Genomic DNA, 21,194 nt, shown 5'->3' on the forward strand with positions numbered 1-21,194 from the left:
GAAGTGAACCGGAGGCGGAGCCGGAGCATCGGTGAGTGGCTGCGCGGGCACAGGAAGTCTATGGGGGACCATTAGAAGCCTCGGGTAAGTTCAACTCATTTTCCCCCGACCCCCCTACAGTATACCCTTTAAAGGAATCAGTATAAGTGTACATTAGGATCCCCAATACAAAATTAAACTAGATTTAGAATTTTTGAAATAGTGCTTATGGTCATCAAGCTCTGAACCAACAATGCAGTCTATTTAAAGTAGTAAAACTAAATTGGAAACCATTGCCAATTTCTTCAAGTGACAATGGTTCTTAGGTCTCAAGAAGCAACAGATGACACTCTATTGTGTGCTCTCACTTTCAGGTAATTGGAGAAACCTAGACATTGTTTAAAAAAATTAACAAAAGCCCTTTAGCTATGTTATTTGCTCGAAGTGAAATTGAACTGAAATTGAAAAAAAAAATACATTTTAGTTCCATTTCAACTAAAATAGCAATTTTTCAGCAAAACATCAGCTCATTTTAATGATGATCTCAAAATAGCTATTGTGCACCATGGATCTATAAAAAAAGTATTTGCAAGATCTTTAAGTGCAAATACAAACTGTGTAATAAATCCTGGATCCAAACCAAGTATGCATAATCCATTTTGTTCATGAGAAAATGAACAAAACTATCACCCAAAACACGATCTTTGGCTTTGAGAGGGTGTCAGCTCTCTGTAGATTTGTTCTCATAATTCTCTGTATATGTTGTACATGGTGGGTTGGGGGAATCAAGAAGAATCGAAAACTATGTACCCATGTCGCAATTTGCCTGACCCTTTCCCAATGACCGGTGATTTTTTGAGTGACGAGCGGATGTTTACGCAACGTTGCGATGTTGGTACAGGTGCACGATAATGCGATTAGCGTCGCACAGCGATAAATGATCGACATGGCAGATCGGATCTTTAAGGTTCTGCAATCGTTTGACTTCCCATTTGTGCCCATCGTGTAACATCCTGACGTCGAGTATACCAGCCGGCAGGAAGATGAATCACTGGATGCTCGTCATGAGGGAGACGTCGCTGGATCCATCTGCTTGGGTTTTTGCAGTGAGTATAAAGCCCCATCTACACGATGGGACATTGCAGCGATCCGGCGGCTCGATTAGCCGCCGGTTTGCCTCTTCCGCGTGCCCGCCGCGTCCCCGCTCGCCGCGCGTGCGCCGGCATCAATACCCGCTCGATTCCCGCTCGTCCCCGCGCCACTTATCTTCCGCTCGATTCCCTGCCATTGTCCCCTAGCGGGGAGCGAGCAGGGAATCGGCGGAAGCAAGATCCGTCCTGTCGGATCTTATCAATCGAGCCGCTGATGCGGCTCGATTGATAAGGAGCATCGCGGCCGCATCTACCCGTGTAGATGCGGCTTTAGGCTTAGAGGGGAATACAATATTGATTAGCTAAATAAATCCGACATTGAAGAGAAGCAGTGGCAGCAGGCAGGGAAGCTTGGGACCCTTTCAGTCAGATTTTGGAAACTATGGATGTTCTGCTCTTATGATAGAAATACACGGGTCCACTTTTTCCAACAGATTCAATCACTGTGATCGAATCTACCATAATAATCTTAACACTGCCACCTGTCCAATCAATTCACTCTGCTCAATGTCATTAGGAATATTTTTTATTATACATTTATACAGTGCTGGCTATTTCCTATGACCTTTACAAAATATACTGAATAATTCATATCATTAACTGTCCCTCAGTGAAGCTCACAATCTAATGGTCCTACGACTGTTATAGTCTAAAACCTCATACTAGTACTGTCACCCGCAGAGATCAGGATTCCATCCTTTGGGAGACAGTTCGGGGATGGGTTTTGTAAAGCTGTGTCACTGTCCTAAAGGTTAGCATCATGCCGCCTCCCCAACTCCATAGCAACAACACACAATGCCTGTTGGTATATGGGTGGGGAGGAGGAGGGACAGTGCTTGACACATGATAGAGCAGCTTCCAGGGGGCGGGGAGAGGAGGAAAACAATTCTCTGGAGGGTCAGTTTGATAATCCGGATCTTTAGGCAACATTAGGGGACTCCAGTAAATATGCTAAATTTTAACTCCTGTAACGGCCACCTCAGATTAGTTGAATCTATGTGTACAAAGGCTTATCTACTTAATGTAGTCAAGTGGTAGTTAGGGAGAAGCCAGTTAGCCTCCTAATATTAGTTTGTGATGTAGGAGGAAACCAGAGGCAGAGGATCCTGGAGGAAACACACAGATGGCATCCTGGCCAGCATTCAAGCTCAGGCTGTAATGTTGCAAGGTTAGTATGACAGCCTGGGCCTATGTCTCCACATACATGCCGGATGGGGAATAGAGATGTCGCGAACCTCCGATTTTCGGTTCGCGAACCGGGTTCGCGAACTTCCGCAGAAGGTTCGGGGAAAAATTCGCGAACCGCAATAGACTTCAATGGGGAGGCGAACTTTGAAAAATAGAAAAAATTATGCTGGCCACAAAAGTGATGGAAAAGATGTTTCAAGGGGTCTAACACCTGGAGGGGGGCATGGCGGAGTGGGATACATGCCAAAAGTCCCGGTGAAAAATCTGGATGTGACGCAAAGCAGCGTTTTAAGGGCAGAAATCACATTGAATGCTAAATTGCAGGCCTAACGTGCTTTCAAACATCTTGCATGTGTATACATCAAACAGGGAGTGTAATTAGAGTACTGCTTCACACTGACACACCAAACTCACTGTGTAACGCACCGCAAACAGCTGTTTGTGTAGTGACGGCCATGCTGGACTAGTGCGCAACATGGCGTGATTGCTCTTCCTCACTCAGTGATGTCAGGTAATGTGTGACTTCCTTCTCAACTTTCCATGGCATTGTTAAAAAGCTTACATTTTGTTTTTAATTTACATTTTCTACTTGCTGTGTACTTGTTCAGTACCGCTACAATGAGAATCCTGTGGAGGCGGGCAAGTCTGCCATTGTGACCCCGGGTAATGGCCGGGGAATGAGAGGTTTGAATCCGGTGTGGAGCCTGAGCAACGGCTACCACTACACATCCAAGGAGGGCAGCGGGCAGGCATGCACGCCCGCCCGCCCCGAGGTAGTGACCAAAAATAATAATACAGGAGGAGGACTTTCGAGGCCCTGCTGTGTATTTGAAATGAATGTACTTTAAATCCTTTAACGAGAACCAGTTATGGCGGGCAAAGATGACACCACATTCCTTTCACGAGAATCAAATGGAGGCGGGCAAGTCTGTCATTTGTGACCCCGGGTAATGGCCGGGGAATGAGGGATGGAATCTGGTGTGGAGCCTGAGAAACGGCTACCACTACACATCCAAGGAGGGCAGCAGGTAGGCATGCACGCCCGCCCCGAGGTAGTGACCAAAAATAACAATACAGGAGGCGGACTTTCGAGGCCCTGCTGTGTATTTGAAATGAATTAACTTTAAATCCTTTAACGGGAATCCGTTATGGAGGGCAAGTCTGCCATTGTCACCGCGGGGAATGAAGGTTGGATTGCGGCCCGAAGTGGGAGCCTGCTGAGACCCATGCTGTAGCTGCCCTGACCGTGCTTTGCAGACCAGGCATCTGTGGTCAGATGGACCCTTGAGCCAGCGGAAGACAAACCAAGTCGAAAGCATTTGCCAAGAATGTTTTACGGAGGGCAAGTTTTTTTGCCCTTTTTTAATTTTTTTGAAAATGATAGATGGTTGTATTTTTAAATTGTTTGAAAGTTTAGATGGTTGTATTTTTAAATTGTTTGAAAGTTTAGATGGTTGTATTTTTAAATTGTTTAAAAGTGTATCCATTCTTCCTCCCCCCAGCCACGAACAATACCATGGGAACGTGGAGCAGCAGAAGCCCCCTGTGACGGCTGCCACGGTTGTTCTCCGCTGCTTGTCTTTTGAGGGGTGCTTCTTTTCCTCAGGTGTTCTTGCCATAGCTGTTTGTGCCTTCTCTCCAGGTGCCTTCGTAAAGCACTTGTCCCTACGTGACAGTTGGCCTTTCCACGGCTCAATTTTTGCTGGCAGAGACAACAGATGGCTTTGCTCCGATCTGAGACACACACGTGAAAAAATTTCCAAACCGCTGAGCCCCCCTGGGGTGATGGCGCTACGGTGGCATCAGCAGCAGCTGACGTTGAAGGGCATGTGTGCTCCCTGGCCATAGCTGGCGAAACATGGCACCGTGCACTGCCCCCAGCTGTTTCTGAGGACGAGCTCCCTCTGCTTCTATCATGGAGTCGTCTCCTCCTACTCCTCTCTGACTCCTCCTCTGAACTGTCCCCCTGGTCATCTCCTCTACCGGGAACATATGTGGTATCCGTATAATCGTCATCATAATCCTCCTGGCCAGCTGCGCTTTCCTCAGACACCTCCTCAAGTGCACCAACTTCAGGTGGTCCACCATCATCCCCATCCACACACGTTACGTCCATACTATCGCCACCTAACTCAGACGTATGAGGTGGTGTACCTGCGCCTTCTTGTTGTTGTTGCAGTAGTGGCTGGGAATCAGTGATTTCACCACCACCACCAAATAACTCCTGCGAAGTGTCAAATGCAGCGGATGTGGTGCTTGTTGTAGCGCTGGTGGCTGCGGGAGATGAGGTGTTCTGTGTTAAATACTCAATCACCTCCTCACGATTTTGGGAAGTGATGGCACGTGCCTTCTTCTGAGCACTGTATTTTGGGGCAGGTCCACATGAAATCACAGCAACACCACCTCGCACAGCCACAGACCTGCCGGTGCCTGGTGGCCTTCCTCTGGGTCTGCCTCTACCTCTTCCTCTACCTGGTTTGTCCATTTTGTCCATCTCGGGGGTATGCTAGCTATATGCAGTGAGGTGGGTTCTCACTCAACACAACAGGTAGTTAGATGCAGTGAGGTGGCCAGGTGGGTTCACACTCAACACAACAGGTAGTTAGATGCAGTGAGCTGGGTTCACTCAACAGTAAAGGTACTTAAGATGCAGTGAGGTGGGTTCTCACTCAACACAACAGGTAGTTAGATGCAGTGAGGTGGCCAGGTGGGTTCACACTCAACACAACAGGTAGTTAGATGCAGTGAGCTGGGTTCACTCAACAGTAAAGGTACTTAAGATGCAGTGAGGTGGGTTCTCACTCAACACAACAGGTAGTTAGATGTAGTGAGGTGGCCAGGTGGGTTCACACTCAACACAACAGGTAATTAGATGCAGTGAGCTGGGTTCACTCAACAGTAAAGGTACTTAAGATGCAGTGAGGTGGGTTCTCACTCAACACAACAGGTAGTTAGATGCAGTGAGGTGGCCAGGTGGGTTCACACTCAACACAACAGGTAATTAGATGCAGTGAGCTGGGTTCACTCAACACAAGGTTAGGTATATGCAGTGATGAGGTGGGTTAAGTAAACACAACAGGTACTGGGTAGTTAGATGCAGTGAGCTGGGTTCACTCAACAGTAAAGGTACTTAAGATGCAGTGAGGTGGGTTCTCACTCAACACAACAGGTAGTTAGATGCAGTGAGGTGGCCATATGGGTTCACACTCAACACAACAGGTAGTTAGATGCAGTGAGCTGGGTTCACTCAACAGTAAAGGTACTTAAGATGCAGTGAGGTGGGTTCTCACTCAACACAACAGGTAGTTAGATGCAGCGAGGTGGCCAGGTGGGTTCACACTCAACACAACAGGTAATTAGATGCAGTGAGCTGGGTTCACTCAACACAAGGCTAGGTATATGCAGTGATGAGGTGGGTTAAGTAAACACAACAGGTACTGAGTAGTTAGATGCAGTGAGCTGGGTTCACTCAACAGTAAAGGTACTTAAGATGCAGTGAGGTGGGTTCTCACTCAACACGTAGTTAGATGCAGTGAGGTGGCCAGGTGGGTTCACACTCAACACAACAGGTAATTAGATGCAGTGAGCTGGGTTCACTCAACAGTAAAGGTACTTAAGATGCAGTGAGGTGGGTTCTCACTCAACACAACAGGTAGTTAGATGCAGTGAGGTGGCCAGGTGGGTTCACACTCAACACAACAGGTAGTTAGATGCAGTGAGCTGGGTTCACTCAACAGTAAAGGTACTTAAGATGCAGTGAGGTGGGTTCTCACTCAACACAACAGGTAGTTAGATGCAGTGAGGTGGCCAGGTGGGTTCACACTCAACACAACAGGTAATTAGATGCAGTGAGCTGGGTTCACTCAACACAAGGCTAGGTATATGCAGTGATGAGGTGGGTTAAGTAAACACAACAGGTACTGGGTAGTTAGATGCAGTGAGCTGGGTTCACTCAACAGTAAAGGTACTTAAGATGCAGTGAGGTGGGTTCTCACTCAACACAACAGGTAGTTAGATGCAGTGAGGTGGCCAGGTGGGTTCACACTCAACACAACAGGTAGTTAGATGCAGTGAGCTGGGTTCACTCAACACAACGCTAGGTATATGCAGTGATGATGTGGGTTAAGTAAACACAACAGGTACTGGGTAGTTAGATGCAGTGGGCTGGGTTCACTGAACAGTATACAGTAAAGGTACTTAAGATGCAGTGAGGTGGGTTCTCACTCAACACAACAGGTAGTTAGACTTAGATGCAGTGAGCTGGGTTCACTCAACACAACGCTAGGTATATGCAGTGATGAGGTGGGTTAAGTAAACACAACAGGTACTGGGGTATATGCAGTACTGGGTAGTACAATGTGCAGCTCCCTGTCACACACACAGGCAGTCAGTCACTGAATGTGCTGGGCTGCTGGCAGTGGCACACACACTATCAATTAGCAAGGCTGTGCATGCAACAAAAGTGTCAGAAAAAAAAATGTACAGGTTGAGCTCTGAAAAGAGCTGTTGCTGGGTGCTTTAAAAGCAATATTAATCAGTCAGGAACAAGCAAAGCAGCCTAGAACCTAACTAATCTGTCCCTAAAAGAAAAAGTCGGCAGCAGCTGTCCCTTTCCTCTCACTAGCAGGCACACGAGTGACTGTAATGGCCGCCGGAGGCTGCCTTATATAAGGGGGGGTGGGGCTCCAGGGCTTACTGTAGCCTGAATGGCTACAATGTGCCTGCTGACTGTGATGCAGAGGGTCAAAGTTGACCCTCATAGTGCATTATGGGGCGAATCGAACTTCCGGAAAAGTTCGCCTGGCGCAGGCGAACGCGAACCCCCAATGTTCGCCTGGAACCGTTCGCCGGCGAACCGTTCGGTACACCTCTAATGGGGAAATGCTGTCTATTCAGGCAATAGGCTTGCCATCCAAATCACATTCGGACAGCATTCTGCAGTTAGCGGCTTCGCAACAGCACGGATGCTCACCCGGAAACGAACGTGGCACCCTGTGGAAACCGGCTCTCACTTAGCCACCACGCTGTTCATAGGTGGTTTATCCTTCTGAAGCATGATCTACATTTTCATTGTTAAAACAGCAGAATGATTTACAACTACATATTGTTATGCTGTACCGAGCAATACAAAACTAGCAGGACAATAATTTAGGACAACAATTTAATTGAGTTTCAGCAAAAGTCTAAAGGTGGCCATTAACGGTCCAATTTCTAGTGAAAAATTGTTTGAATGATTAGAAATTCTGATTGAATTGGTTGTAAATAATTGCAGTTGATGCGCACAATCGATTACAAACGATTATAAAAATAGTCCGAAATTTGGATTTTCTTGTTGGTTGTGATAGATAGGAAGCAAAGATTGGTTCATTGATGGTGTAGTGAATGATTTTTCATCCGATCAGAATTTCTGATCGCTCAAATAATTTTCCGCTAGAAATTGCACCGTTGGTGGCCACCTTAAAGGTGCCCATTAATGGTACAATTTTTTCACTAAATGCGATCTTTCAATGCGATTTGAATGATCGTAAGTAATCTGAAGGCAATTATTGATTGTTCACATTTACTGAATGATACTTTCTTAACCACTTTAAGACCGCCTCACGCTAATAGGCATGACCACGGTGACAGCCCCAGGACCGCCTAACAACAATTGGCGTCAAGTCCTGGGGCTGCAGTTTCCCAGGGAACGGCCGCGCGCATGCCCGCTCGTTCTCTGCCGCTTCACAGAACGGAATTCCATGATTAGCCTGCTAGCCGCCGATCGCGGCTAGCAGACTGCTTGTAAACGAAAGGGGAAAGAAATCCCCTTTGTTTACATGCGTACAGCCCTGCGGTCTCTAGCAGCGCTGTACGAGATCGGCGATCCCCGGCCTCTGATTGGCTGGGGATCGCCGTCCTCTCGTAGGCTGATGTGTATGAGAGGTGGAGAGCAGGACCGATTGCCGTCATGCTCAATTCTTCAGGCAGAGGGGAGGAGGGAAGGAGAGGGAGGGGGACGGCGGCAATGAGAGCCTCTATGAGGCTAAAGAAATAAAAAGTGACACCGGCGACAAAAATAGGAGGTGAGTCCGATCGCCATGCTTCTTAGCTGGGCTGTGCAGGAGGCTTTACGTTTGTAAAAATTGCATCGAAAGATCACATTTGGTGAAAAAATTGTACCGTTAATGGGCACCTTAATACAGATGAAATGCTGCAATGTAGTGAATGTGAATGGATCAGGGAGAATCCATTTTTGGTATATTGATGCCACACTCTACCTGTCCATGGCTGTGTTATTCAGCAGATGGCTTCTTAGAGCCCCCAGGACTCTTGGCTATATTTTCCTGTGACTGGAGCCAGCACAATGAGTGGATGAAATGTATAGGCACTACATGTGGTCATTTGGTGAAGGACAGACAGCTGCTTTAATACCCATGGCACCACTTTTGCCCAACATAAAATTCTCTAGCAGTGTCATTTTCATTTCTTATTTTTAGGAGATGCTGTAGAAGGGAGTTAATGTACACATATGCTCATCTTTCACCTTTTTTATGGTACAGTTCAATGGCTGCGCACAAAAGGTCACGTACATCCTAATTGGGTCAATGAAATCAATGTTTACTCCTTCCTGCCTGAGAGCTAATAAATGACATCCCCAACATGACTCTAACAGGTTCAATCTGAATGCCTTGAATTCTCTTTCCACAGCACAAGGGAAGTGACTGTGGCAGACTATGGTAATACCATCCCATGCCACATGACTGCAGGGGAAGAAGTGACACAATGTATCAGCTAAGGATGGGATTCTCTTGTATCATCAATATATCTTCTCACCAATATTTACGGTAATTAAAGCTGAAATACGCCAAATCAGTTTCTCAGACGTAGCTTTTCTTCATTTTTCTTTAAACAAGAGTAAATAGTAATATCTTTCCAAATGTAATAATAATCATGTTTCAATTATTTTAACAGGAAGAAATATACTTTGCTATATGATTCAATTATTATCTGAAAATGTTGCTTGAAAGGTTAACTTCAGACAGAGAGCCTGAATAGAAAGATGACATATTGTATATGTATTAAGTATTTCCCATAAAAGGATGTTTAATTCTGCCTAGACAGTCCTTTGGTGAAAATCAACTGAGCAACTACAATTTTTTTTAAGTGAACCTCCCCACAGCGGAGGTTTGCGATAGAGTGTGCTTGGGGGTTGGGGGTTGGGGTAAGCATCACTACTTATCTACGGGGTGCTGTTCCTCTGGCCCCCCATCCATAGGAGAGCTGCCATCTTCTCCAGCAACTTACAAATATGGCACAGCTGCAGTCTCTCCCTGGGTGACGGAGGATCCCAAACACAGTGGTGCCGCTAAGGTTTTTGTGGCCCCAAGCGGCACATAATTTGTGGTAGGTAGCCCTCCAGGATACGTTGGTAGCCAAAGGTGCACCCCTCACAGTATAGGTAGCTACCCCATGTATAGGTAGCCAAGATTAGTGTTGGGCGAACAGTGTTCGCCACTGTTCGGGTTCTGCAGAACATCACCCTGTTCGGGTGATGTTCGAGTTCGGCCGAACATCTGATGGTGTTCAGCCAAACTGTTCGGCCATATGGCCGAACTAAGAGCGCATGGCCGAACGTTCCCCGAACGTTCAGCTAGCGCTGTGATTGGCCGAACGGGTCACGTGTAGTGTTGGGCGAACATCTAGATGTTCGGGTTCGGGCCGAACATGGTCGCGATGTTCGGGTGTTCGAGCCGAACTCCGAACATAATGGAAGTCAATGGGGACCCGAACTTTCGTGCTTTGTAAAGCCTCCTTACATGCTACATACCCCAAATTTACAGGGTATGTGCACCTTGGGAGTGGGTACAAGAGGAAAAAAAATTTAGCAAAAAGAGCTTATAGTTTTTGAGAAAATCGATTTTAAAGTTTCAAAGGGAAAACTGTCTTTTAAATGCGGGAAATGTCTGTTTTCTTTGCACAGGTAACATGCTTTTTGTCGGCATGCAGTCATAAATGTAATACAGATAAGAGGTTCCAGGAAAAGGCACCGGTAACACTAACCCAGCAGCAGCACACGTGATGGAACAGGAGGAGGGCGGCGCAGGAGGAGAAGGCCACGCTTTGAGACACAACAACCCAGGCCTTGCATGAGGACAAGAAGCGTGCGGATAGCAATTTGCATTTTGTCGCCATGCAGTCATAAATGTAATACAGATGAGAGGTTCAATAAACAATAAACAGTAATTGGTGTTGTCCAGAATGCGCACAATGTCGCGTTCAATGCAGTCCTAGGCCGAAGAGGTCATAGCCTAGGGTCACAAAAACCTGTTTATTTGGGCAATTTCAATGGTAGTGATGCTGACGTACATAAATCTCAGCCATGGCCGTTAGCAACGTCTGAATTGCAGGTAGAAGACATATTGTTAGACTTGGATTCCAAAGATGGGGTCCCTACATCTCTGCAAACCAGAGTTACAGGGGTCCAAAATTGGTAAAATCCCCCATAGACTTTCATTGCCTCCCTATTTCACTTTCCAAAATCTCACATCTTTTCCAAGGGCAATTGCTCAGCAGTGGCAAATTTTCTAGCATTGTAGGGACCCTTAGGGGGAACATGACTGGTGAGTTTCGGGCCCCTAGGCCAAAGAGGTCATAGCCTAGGGTCACAAAAACCTGTTTATTTGGGCAATTTCAATGGTGGCGAGTCTGACGTACATAAATCGCAGCAATGGCCGTTATCAACGTCTGAATCTCACGAAATGTCTCATGCAGGTAGAAGACATATTGTTAGACTTGGATTCCAAAGATGGGGTCTCTACATCTCTGCAAACCAGAGTTACAGGGCTCCAAAATTGGTAAAATCCCCCATAGGCTTTCATTGGGCCTACTATTTACCGTTCCAAAATCTCACACCATTTCAAAGGGCAATGGCTCAGCAGTGGCAAAACTCACCAGTCATGATCCCCCTAAGAGTCCCTACAATGCTAGAAAATTTGGTACTGCTGAGCCATTGCCCTTTGAAAAGATGTGAGATTTTGGAAAGTGAAATAGGGAGGCAATGAAAGCCTATGGGGGATTTTACCAATTTTGCACCCCTGTAACTCTGGTTTGCAGAGATGTAGGGACCCCATCTTTGAAATCCAAGTCTAACAATATGTCTTCTACCTGCATGAGACATTTCGTGAAATTCAGACGTTGCTAATGGCCATGGCTGAGATTTATGTACGTCAGCATAACTACCATTGAAATTGCCCAAATAAACAGGTTTTTGTGACCCTAGGCTATGACCTCTTTGGCCTAGGGGCCCGAAACTCACCAGTCATGTTCCCCCTAAGGGTCCCTACAATGCTAGAAAATTTGCCACTGCTGAGCAATTGCCCTTTGAAAAGATGTAAGATTTTGGAACTGTAAATAGGAGGCCCAATGAAAGCCTATGGGGGATTTTACCAAATTTGGAGCCCTGTAACTCTGGTTTGCAGAAATGTAGGGAACCCATCTTTGGAGCCCAAGTCTAACAATATGTCTTCTACCTGCATGAGACATTTCGTGAGATTCAGACGTTGCTAACGGCCATTGCTGCGATTTATGTACGTCAGACTCGCCACCATTGAAATTGCCCAAATAAACAGGTTTTGTGACCCTAGGCTATGACCTCTTCGGCCTAGGACTGCATTGAATGCGACCCACGCATTGTGCGCATTCTGGACAACACCAATTACTGTTTATTGTTTATTGAACCTCTCATCTGTATTACATTTATGACTGCATGGCGACAAAATGCAAATTGCTATCCGCACGCTTCTTGTCCTCATGCAAGGCCTGGGTTGTTGTGTCTCAAAGCGTGGCCTTCTCCTCCTGCGCCGCCCTCCTCCTGTTCCATCACGTGTGCTGCTGCTGGGTTAGCGTTACCGGTCCCTTTTCCTGGAACCTCTTATCTGTATTACATTTATGACTGCATGCCGACAAAAAGCATGTTACCTGTGCAAAGAAAACAGACATTTCCCGCATTTAAAAGACAGTTTTCCCTTTGAAACTTTAAAATCGATTTTCTCAAAAACTATAAGCTCTTTTTGCTAAATTTTTTTTCCTCTTGTACCCACTCCCAAGGTGCACATACCCTGTAAATTTGGGGTATGTAGCATGTAAGGAGGCTTTACAAAGCATGAAAGTTTGGGTCCCCATTGACTTTCATTATGTTCGGAGTTCGGCTCGAACACCCGAACATCGCGGCCATGTTCGGCCTGTTCGGCCCGAACCCGAACATCTAGATGTTCGCCCAACACTAGCCAAGATGTCTAGTGTCTGAAACAATAGGAAACACAGCTCATTGCTAACCTGTTTGTAATGCAAGTGGTTAGGGTTTTCCTGCTTTCTTGATCACTGTAAGCTTGATATCATTCTCCTGAAGGTGTAGCTGTTGGGAAACTCAGGGATATGAGATCATTGCTCAACAGGACTGAAATGATTGGTTGACTGTCCTCTTATGTCTGTAGGCACCTGTGAAAATCAATTATCTAAATAGCTGCTCACAATTATTAGCCCCATCAGCTGAAGCTTCAAACGCAATGAGACTCCAGGTGTACATCTTAGTGTCAGGGCTGTGTACAAATCTATCATGGAAAAGAGGTGACTCCTCTCTGAAAAGTCCATGCATTCTTGATCTTTTATTAGATCTAGAACCTCAATCACAGGAAGAAATGCTCAGAAAGTCTGTGGGGTTGCTGCAGGTGACATGTTCAGTGAATATCCAGGATAAACAACATTTATTTACCAGTTCATCAAAAGTATATATACTATATATATATGTTACAGGCAAAGTACGAAATTCAGGCATTCTATAGAAAGCCTGACCATTTTAGGCAAAGTACAAAATGACTGTTTTTGTTACGTACTTTGCCTAGGCATTCTATAGAATGCCTAAGACAGGTTTGGCAAAGTGCGAAATTCTGTTTTTTTTGTTACGTACTTTGCCTATAGAATGCCTGAATTTCTCGTACTTTGCCTGTAACATCTATACAGTGAATGTACAACCGACCGCCTGTAGATGTGAGTGGTGTCTCATTTTCAATATTTTTTATTGGAATTTCCAAAAAATGTTTAACAATATGCCAAGACATATTAAAACAATATAAAAATAAACTTACTTTTTACATTACAGCAGTCCAATGAGAAATATACTGTTGATTTTTCAAATATACATTCAGTTTCAGTTATACATAAACAGTGTATAATAACTTTCCCTTACAAATCAATGGCTAGTATCTCTTAAGATGATTGCTGAGTTTAGTATACTTGTTGCTATTTAGTTCTTAAAAGGTTAAATATGTGCATCTCCACACTTTAATAGTCATTCAGTATCTTTACGCAAGAATACGCATAAAAATACGCATGAGTGCAACCCAATGAGGTTTTACGCATAATAACGCGTAAACGCGTAAAAAAAAACGCGTCAAACGCCACTGCTAAAACCGCTAAACGCGCAGAAAACGCCTAGTAAACGCGTAAAAAACGCGTAAATAGCGCGTAAATATGCAAATAGTTCAAATTTCAAGAAAAAATGTTTAAATCAATTTTAAACCATACATTTTTAAAGAAAGGATTGTTTATTTATCTTTGTAGGCCTAATAGCACCTATCTTTCCAAAATAACCTAAATGTCATTTTTGTTATTTTAAACAGTGATCCTGTTAGTTACATTCTAACGAATTCCTAAAATGTATTGTTAATTAAGGTTTAGTAGGAGCAGTACCTCTGGAGAATGGGGGCCTTAAATCCTCCCTACAGAGACTCCAGAGGACGCATCCTCTTTAAGTATTATTCCTATATACTTGCCGTCCCCACAGGATCACTGCTATCTCACTTAGCTGTTAAACATGAGTGGTGTCTCTCTCCTCTCCTCTCCTGTTATGTCTGCAGCTCTCTTTCTCTTCCTTACTTTAGTTTTTCAGTAGTGCTCTCTTGTCTGTGCCTCTGCTTTTGCTTTGTCAGTCTCACCAATGGCTGGTCTCTTCTTTAGTCTCTGCCTCCAATTTTCTCACAAAAAAATGCTTATTTCTTGCTGCAAGTAGAGCATTGTATCATGACACAAAACTTATTTTTTTCTGCATCGTGGCTTTTCAGGCTCCTCCCCCTCACTAGCCTTCAACTGCCAAAACCCAACTGCCAAAACCCAACTGCCATCACCCCCCCCCCCCCCCCCTGCACATGATGAACACAGCTTTTCTCTCTCTCCTCTTTCCTGCTCATGGGTTCCCTAACCCCCATTCCACCACCCCCCCTGTTACAGTCAAAGTGTGAAAAAAAGCAGGCATTCTATAGAGAACCGGGTATTCTACACTTTGCCTGAACGACTTCAGGCATTCTATAGAATGCCTAGGCAAAGTATGTAACGAGACTTACATTCCGTACTTTGCCTACCTAATCGCTGCAGGCATACTATAGAATGCCTGATTTCGTACTTTGCCTGTAACATATATATATATATATATATATATATATATATATATATATATATATATATATATATATATATATATACATACATACACAGCATATATATATATATGTACAGTATATATATATATATATATATATATATATATATATATATATATATACTTATATGTATGTATATATATATATATATATATATAACTATTTGATCTATAAATCCCTGTACAAATGCATGAGGATAGTCACCAGTGAAAGATCTTTACCTGACAGTACGGGTCTGACACTGTACAGACTTCAGGCTGGCGACGCACTCTGTTTCTATGCTGGCGGAGGGGAGGTGGAGGTATCACAGAGCAGTGTGAGTGACTTCATGCAGCAATGGGTTGAGTGGTGAGAACAATGCTTTCAGGTCAGCAATTGGCCAACTTGATCCACCCGTCGGATCGGTGACCGAGGCATCGGTGATGTGCTCAATTCTCGACAGAGGTGGTCATTAGCAACTTCTTTGGCTGAGTTTCATCTAGCGTGTGTACCGGGCTTTAGAGTGGTATGCTACCTGTTTCTTTTTTATTTATAGAATAGATACTTGAAATAGATTTGAATAAATATATAAATAGCTAAGGTTGTCTATTTCCTTGGCCACTCTGTTTTGCTTTTTTATTTGCAGCTGTTATTCTTTTTAACTGCTGTGGTGCTTACTCAAATACACCTTTAATATTTATAACATCCATCAATGAGTTAATAACAGTTAACAACATCCATGCAGGGAGTGGTACTCTAATAACTCTAAATTAATGATACTTGCCACCCACCCCAGTGCCAACTTAGCCAGTACCCAACAGAGAATCTTTCCAGCCCAATATCTCCTGCTTCCCTCAACATTTATACAGATCCATAAATATATAGATGGATAAGAACTGAATTGAAAAAAGCTTGAAATTAGAATGTTTTAAAAAGTTATTTTTGGGCAAAATATCTTCAAGTACAGTCTGCCTGACCTTACAGGCTTGTAATGCTGCAAATATATATTTAGGCAAATGAAGAGAAAGATCCGCACCACCTTCAGAAAAGCTTAGTCTGTTTTATTGGAAAAAAACATACAAATTTAAAAAGAACTTTAAGGCAGGACAGTCCACTGTTTCGGGCTCCTGCCCATCTTCATGCTGCCTAGTTCTGAAGTAACATACAAAAACACCAACATATATACAGAGAAACAACCAATCACTGAGTATATACTAATTAGAGGACCTGATGGGAAACAGCCTATTTACATATCTAGTCACACCTCCAACTCCCCCATTGGTGGATCTGAGCAAGATCCAAACATTCAAAAAATAACTGTCAATAATGGCTGAATAAAAAAATATCAAAATCAGGCATGCCTCTAAGATGTATTGGCAAGATATCAGCCAAAACGCCATGGTGGAATATGCTGAATAGCAGAAAAAAGAAAAAATCCAAAAAGTAACATTTTATTAAAGAAAACAAAACATCAAAATCCGCATGGAAATGACACATAAACGCATCAATACGACGCGACGCCATACCCGCATACGCGTATAGATGACGTAATAATGCATATCCTCTATCTAGACTACTGACGATCAAAAATACGCATCTATGCCGGACGTATATACACATGAGACAAGCGCTCAAAAAATGACGCATAAACGTATAAAAAATTACGTATCAATTAAACAATCGCCTAGAAAGTGCCACATGAACGCGTCCTAACTATACGCAATCTTTGCGACTAAAAATACGCGTAAAATTAACCAAACACCAAAAAATGCCGAAAAAATGCCGAAAAATGCCAAAAAAATGCCGAAAAAATGTCAAAAAAAGCAGAAAAAATGTCAAATAAATGCCAAAAAAATGCCAAGAAAATGCTGAAAAAATGCCAAAAAATGCCAAAAACATAAAAATGCCATATATGAAAAAGTCATGCCATATATGAAAAAAATCAATTCAGCACTTTCCACCAATGGTATATCAGATGATTGGTAGTATAATAAAAAATATCCAATAAAAGAAAGCTAATAAGGCCTATAAATATCTATGAGTCTATCAGTATCACCAATCTAGTCTCAAATCATACTCTTTATTTAACCCACTATTCACAGTGTCAAGTTCTCTGATCCATTTAGATTCTAACTTCAATAATCTAGACAATCTATCACCCCCTTTATTATCCTGTTTAACCCCATCGATGACACAAACCCTAAGCTGACTAACATTGTGTCCAAAGGTAGTAAAATGCTCTGAAACGGCCTGATCCATATTCTTTTTGCGAATGGTAGATTTGTGCGAGGCCAAACGATCTTTCAATCTCTGTGTCGTTTGGCCAACATAGCACTTACCACATGGGCATTTAAGCATATAAACCACCCAACGAGAATCACAAGTGTACCTATCTCGTATGGCATATCGTTTACCACTCATAGGGTGAAAAAAGGTATCACCCTTAATGAGGCTATTACAAATATGACATTGTAAACAGGGAAAAATGCCACATTGCTTTGGTTGTTTATTAATACTGATATCAGAATGAACCAATTTACTCCTAAGGGAGGGTGCTCTTTTGTAACAGAACATAGGGGGGCGATTAAATTCCTTAATATAAGGTAATGAATCCCTAAGAATATTCCAATGTCGTTTAATACAACGTTCCACTTGACTACTGACTACACTATAAGTGGAAACAAATGCAACCCTATCTTGTTTGTCTTGTCTACCAGAGCCTCCTCTTTTAAATTTGTATGTTTTTTTCCAATAAAACAGACTAAGCTTTTCTGAAGGTGGTGCGGATCTTTCTCTTCATTTGCCACAGTTTGAGTCCCATGGTGTCCGGGACTATTAGATCTGCACACCTGACCATCTGAAATTGATGGAAGCCAAGCAAGTGCGACTCCACACTCAAAATTACTGCAAATATATATTTACACATTCACAAGGGCTGACACTGCAATTTACCCCAAACTTAAAGTGGACCTGATCTTTTGTACAAGACATAAGGAAAATTTAGAGAAATGCACCCTGAGTGTATTTAGAGAGTTTTACCTGTTTAATTCCCTCTCATTTGTGTCTATTCACTAGTGTTGGGCGAACAGTGTTTGCCACTGTTCGGGTTCTGCAGAACATCACCCTGTTCGGGTGATGTTCGAGTTCGGCCGAACACCTGATGGTGTTCGGCCTTTTAGTTCGGGTTCGCCCGAACTGCTCAATGCCCGGCCGAACAGGACCCCTATGGGGTCGCAGGCATAAGGGGGGAGCATGCCCCGATCGTGGGGGGGGGTCGGAAATTCCCCCCACCCCCTCCGCTAGCGCTCCCCCCTCTGCCCGCTTCCCCATAAAAAAGTTTGCGTAAAGTTAAATAGTACCGGTGGTGGCTGCTGCAGTGGCTGGCTGGCAGTGGTGTGAGTGAGGAGGAGGAGTCCGAGTAGGACGCGTTGAGGCCGGGCAGCGGGCGGTTCAGCGGTAGTACCCTTGTGGTACTTCCGCCCTTTCTCTGACCTCACGTCCTCTACGTGATGACGCAAACGAGGGTACGCGTCACGTGTACCCTCGTATGCATTATCACGTAGAGGACGTGAGGTCAGAGAAAGGGCGGAAGTACCACAAGGGTACTACCGCTGAACCGCCCGCTGCCCGGCCTCAACGCGTCCTACTCGGACTCCTCCTCCTCACTCACACCACTGCCAGCCAGCCAGCCACTGCAGCAGCCACCACCGGTACTATTTAACTTTACGCAAACTTTTTTATGGGGAAGCGGGCAGAGGGGGGAGCGCTAGCGGAGGGGGTGGGGGGAATTTCCGACCCCCCCGCGATCGGGGCATGCTCCCCCCTTATGCCTGCGACCCCATAGGGGGGCCGTATTGCGGCATGTTCGGGTCCCCATTGACTTGTTTTGAGTTCGGGGTTCGGGCCGAACATGCCGAACATCTGGCCCATGTTCGGCCTGTTCGGCCCGAACCCGAACATCCAGGTGTTCACCCAACACTAGTATTCACAAGTTGTAATTTGATCTCCCCCCTGTGTTACATGACTGCCCATGGCAAAGATGACAGATAAGCCCATTTGAAAGCACAGGCTGTAAACAATATGTCTGCTTCCATGAATCCAGAAGCAGAAACTGTGCAAATGTATTTTAGGATTTGTATCAGCTGTAACAAATACATGTTTTCTTGTTTAAATGTTATTATGCTGTTGTGTATCTTTTAGAGCAGAGAGGTGTTCTGAGTTCAGGTGCACTTTAAAGGAAGGATGGGTACAGAGGAAGTGGTTGGTGCAGTAAGTGGAGAGAAAGAGACCTAGAACAATTTCCTATCAACTGAACAGAAATGCCAAATGAACATACAAATGCCTACAGGGTTTTTTGCCTAATCTTTTGTTCCTGGAAGGTTTTTTATGCCTCAAATTATATGGATCAGTCATTTGCATGTCCACATGGTGTCTTATTGTTCAATAACCAGTAAAACAATTGTTTATTGGTCATTTCTAATCAGCCAGAAAAAGAATCCTTTCTGATCAAGACAATTTGATTATCAGAATTGCACCGATAATCAATTAGAACTGGATATTTACATAGTTACATAATTTGGTTGATAAAAAGACAGCTGTCTATCAAGTTCAAGGCCTAACTAATAGACGTAACAGGAAGTTTTAATTGGTTGTGACTGTATATGGGTTGTGGGCAGGCATTTAGGACTTGAATCCTGTATAGTTATGAGAAGCTAGATGTACTGTACATGATTGTAGCTCTCAGTGCACAGGAAAACTAAAGTGAATTGTAGCCAAGGCCGCAAGGAAACATGGTTCATGTGTAGAAAAATCATAGCTGGCTACAGACCCAAGTGGAAACGTATAGTTCAAATTTTTATGTTTTATATATCAGTAATGCTTTTTATTTTAATTTTTGTTGTGGATGTGGAACTCCACATTGTTTGCTTAATGAAATGTAGATATGATTCAAGAAGAAAATATCCAGTACTTTATGAAACTACACCAATAACCTATGTTTCTCCCTTCACATTTTTTGTAGATACTTCAAAGCTTACACTTCCCGCACTTGAGTACCTCCATTCAGTGGATTTGTAAGTCCTTGCAAGAGTTTGCATTTGGAGGGCTCCAGAAACAAAACAGTGTTGGAGTTGGGGGGGATCAGGGTGGCTTTAAAATCCTATTAAACTTCGTAAGACCGAGCTTTTAACAACAACAAAAAGCCCAGCTTACACCACAGAAGATAAAAAGTAAATATGTGTAGGAAACTGTAGTTAGATCAATACAATTCTTAACAAAGCTTTGCACAGACTCAGAAGGCTGGAGCCCTTTGACATGCATTGCACATTAATTGGGCACTGTACAGAGCAGAGTGGGGGATTCAAGTTAATTAGTCTTGAAATGAATAAAAACCAAACATTATACCAATTGTCTGTGGTGACCGGTTTGTTAGTGGGGGATTTGGTCGATCAGCTTTTGTCCATGGTAAATTGGATTTGAGTGGGGCGGCACTGTGTCTCTCTGTGTTGGCTACAGGTTTGGTGCATGGGAAAAAAGGATAAAGCTGAAGCAAAGGAGCCTGTCCAGTCCTCATTATCTCATGTCTGATCCTATGCATGGAAGGAGGTGGTCACTTAATCAAGAGCCAACACTTTTGGATTCTCTGTGAATTTAACCCTATCACAGTTGGAGGTGACTGAATAGCAGTGAAAAGGTTAAAAGTGTGAACTTGTCAAGTATTCACAGTGTAGTTTGAGGACATCATCCCTGATTCCCCCCACTGCACACCCCCCCCCCCCCCCCCCACACACACACACACACAACACACACAACACACACACGGACACACACACACAACAGACACACAACAGACACAAAACACACACACACACAACAAACACACACACCAAACACACACACACACAAGCAACACACACACACACCACACACACACACACACACACGACTAGTTCACACTCTGCGAATCTTCAGCACTTTGCTGATCACTGGCGATCAGCAAAGCACTGCTAAAAATGTATCCCTATGGATACATTCACACTGCAGCAGTTGCGATTTTGATTCATCGCAAATCCGCTGCATGCAGTGTTTTGGGGGAGATTGTTCTGTTATTCTTATTCTATTGAATGGGTTATGGGAATCACAAGTGCAAATTGCGGCAGAATCACAAGATTTTAGTTAAAATTGCGAGCGCGGAGCCGACCACGATTGCGGGCTAGTGGCTCTCCAAGCGCCGAGTGTGAACTAGCCCACCCACTTTTTTTTTAATTCTAAGCACTGATGCTTTCACTTTTTGGCTTTTTTTATTGCTTACTAAAGGAAAATGTTATGATAATCTAGATGAAGTGTACAGAAAGTAATATGCACTGATTTTCAGAAGTGACTATTTTTCAAGTGAAGAGGCCAGAGTTGCTTTTTTGATTGTGTA

General features: G+C 43.9%; 1 long non-coding RNA gene across 2 annotated transcripts in view; it reads left to right on the forward strand.

Moving 5' to 3' along the window:
- The window catches only part of LOC137521080 (uncharacterized), a 140,157-nt gene extending 120,036 nt beyond the window's left edge, over positions 1-20,121 (forward strand). For both annotated transcript variants that reach the window (XR_011022023.1, XR_011022024.1), the window contains 2 exons: positions 9,006-9,142; positions 19,791-20,121. This is a non-coding gene — a long non-coding RNA (uncharacterized lncRNA). The remainder of the gene's footprint in view (positions 1-9,005; positions 9,143-19,790) is intronic.
- The last annotated feature ends 1,073 nt before the right edge of the window (positions 20,122-21,194 follow it).

Source organism: Hyperolius riggenbachi, chromosome 1 (assembly GCF_040937935.1).
Source record: "Hyperolius riggenbachi isolate aHypRig1 chromosome 1, aHypRig1.pri, whole genome shotgun sequence".
Lineage (NCBI taxonomy): Eukaryota > Metazoa > Chordata > Amphibia > Anura > Hyperoliidae > Hyperolius > Hyperolius riggenbachi.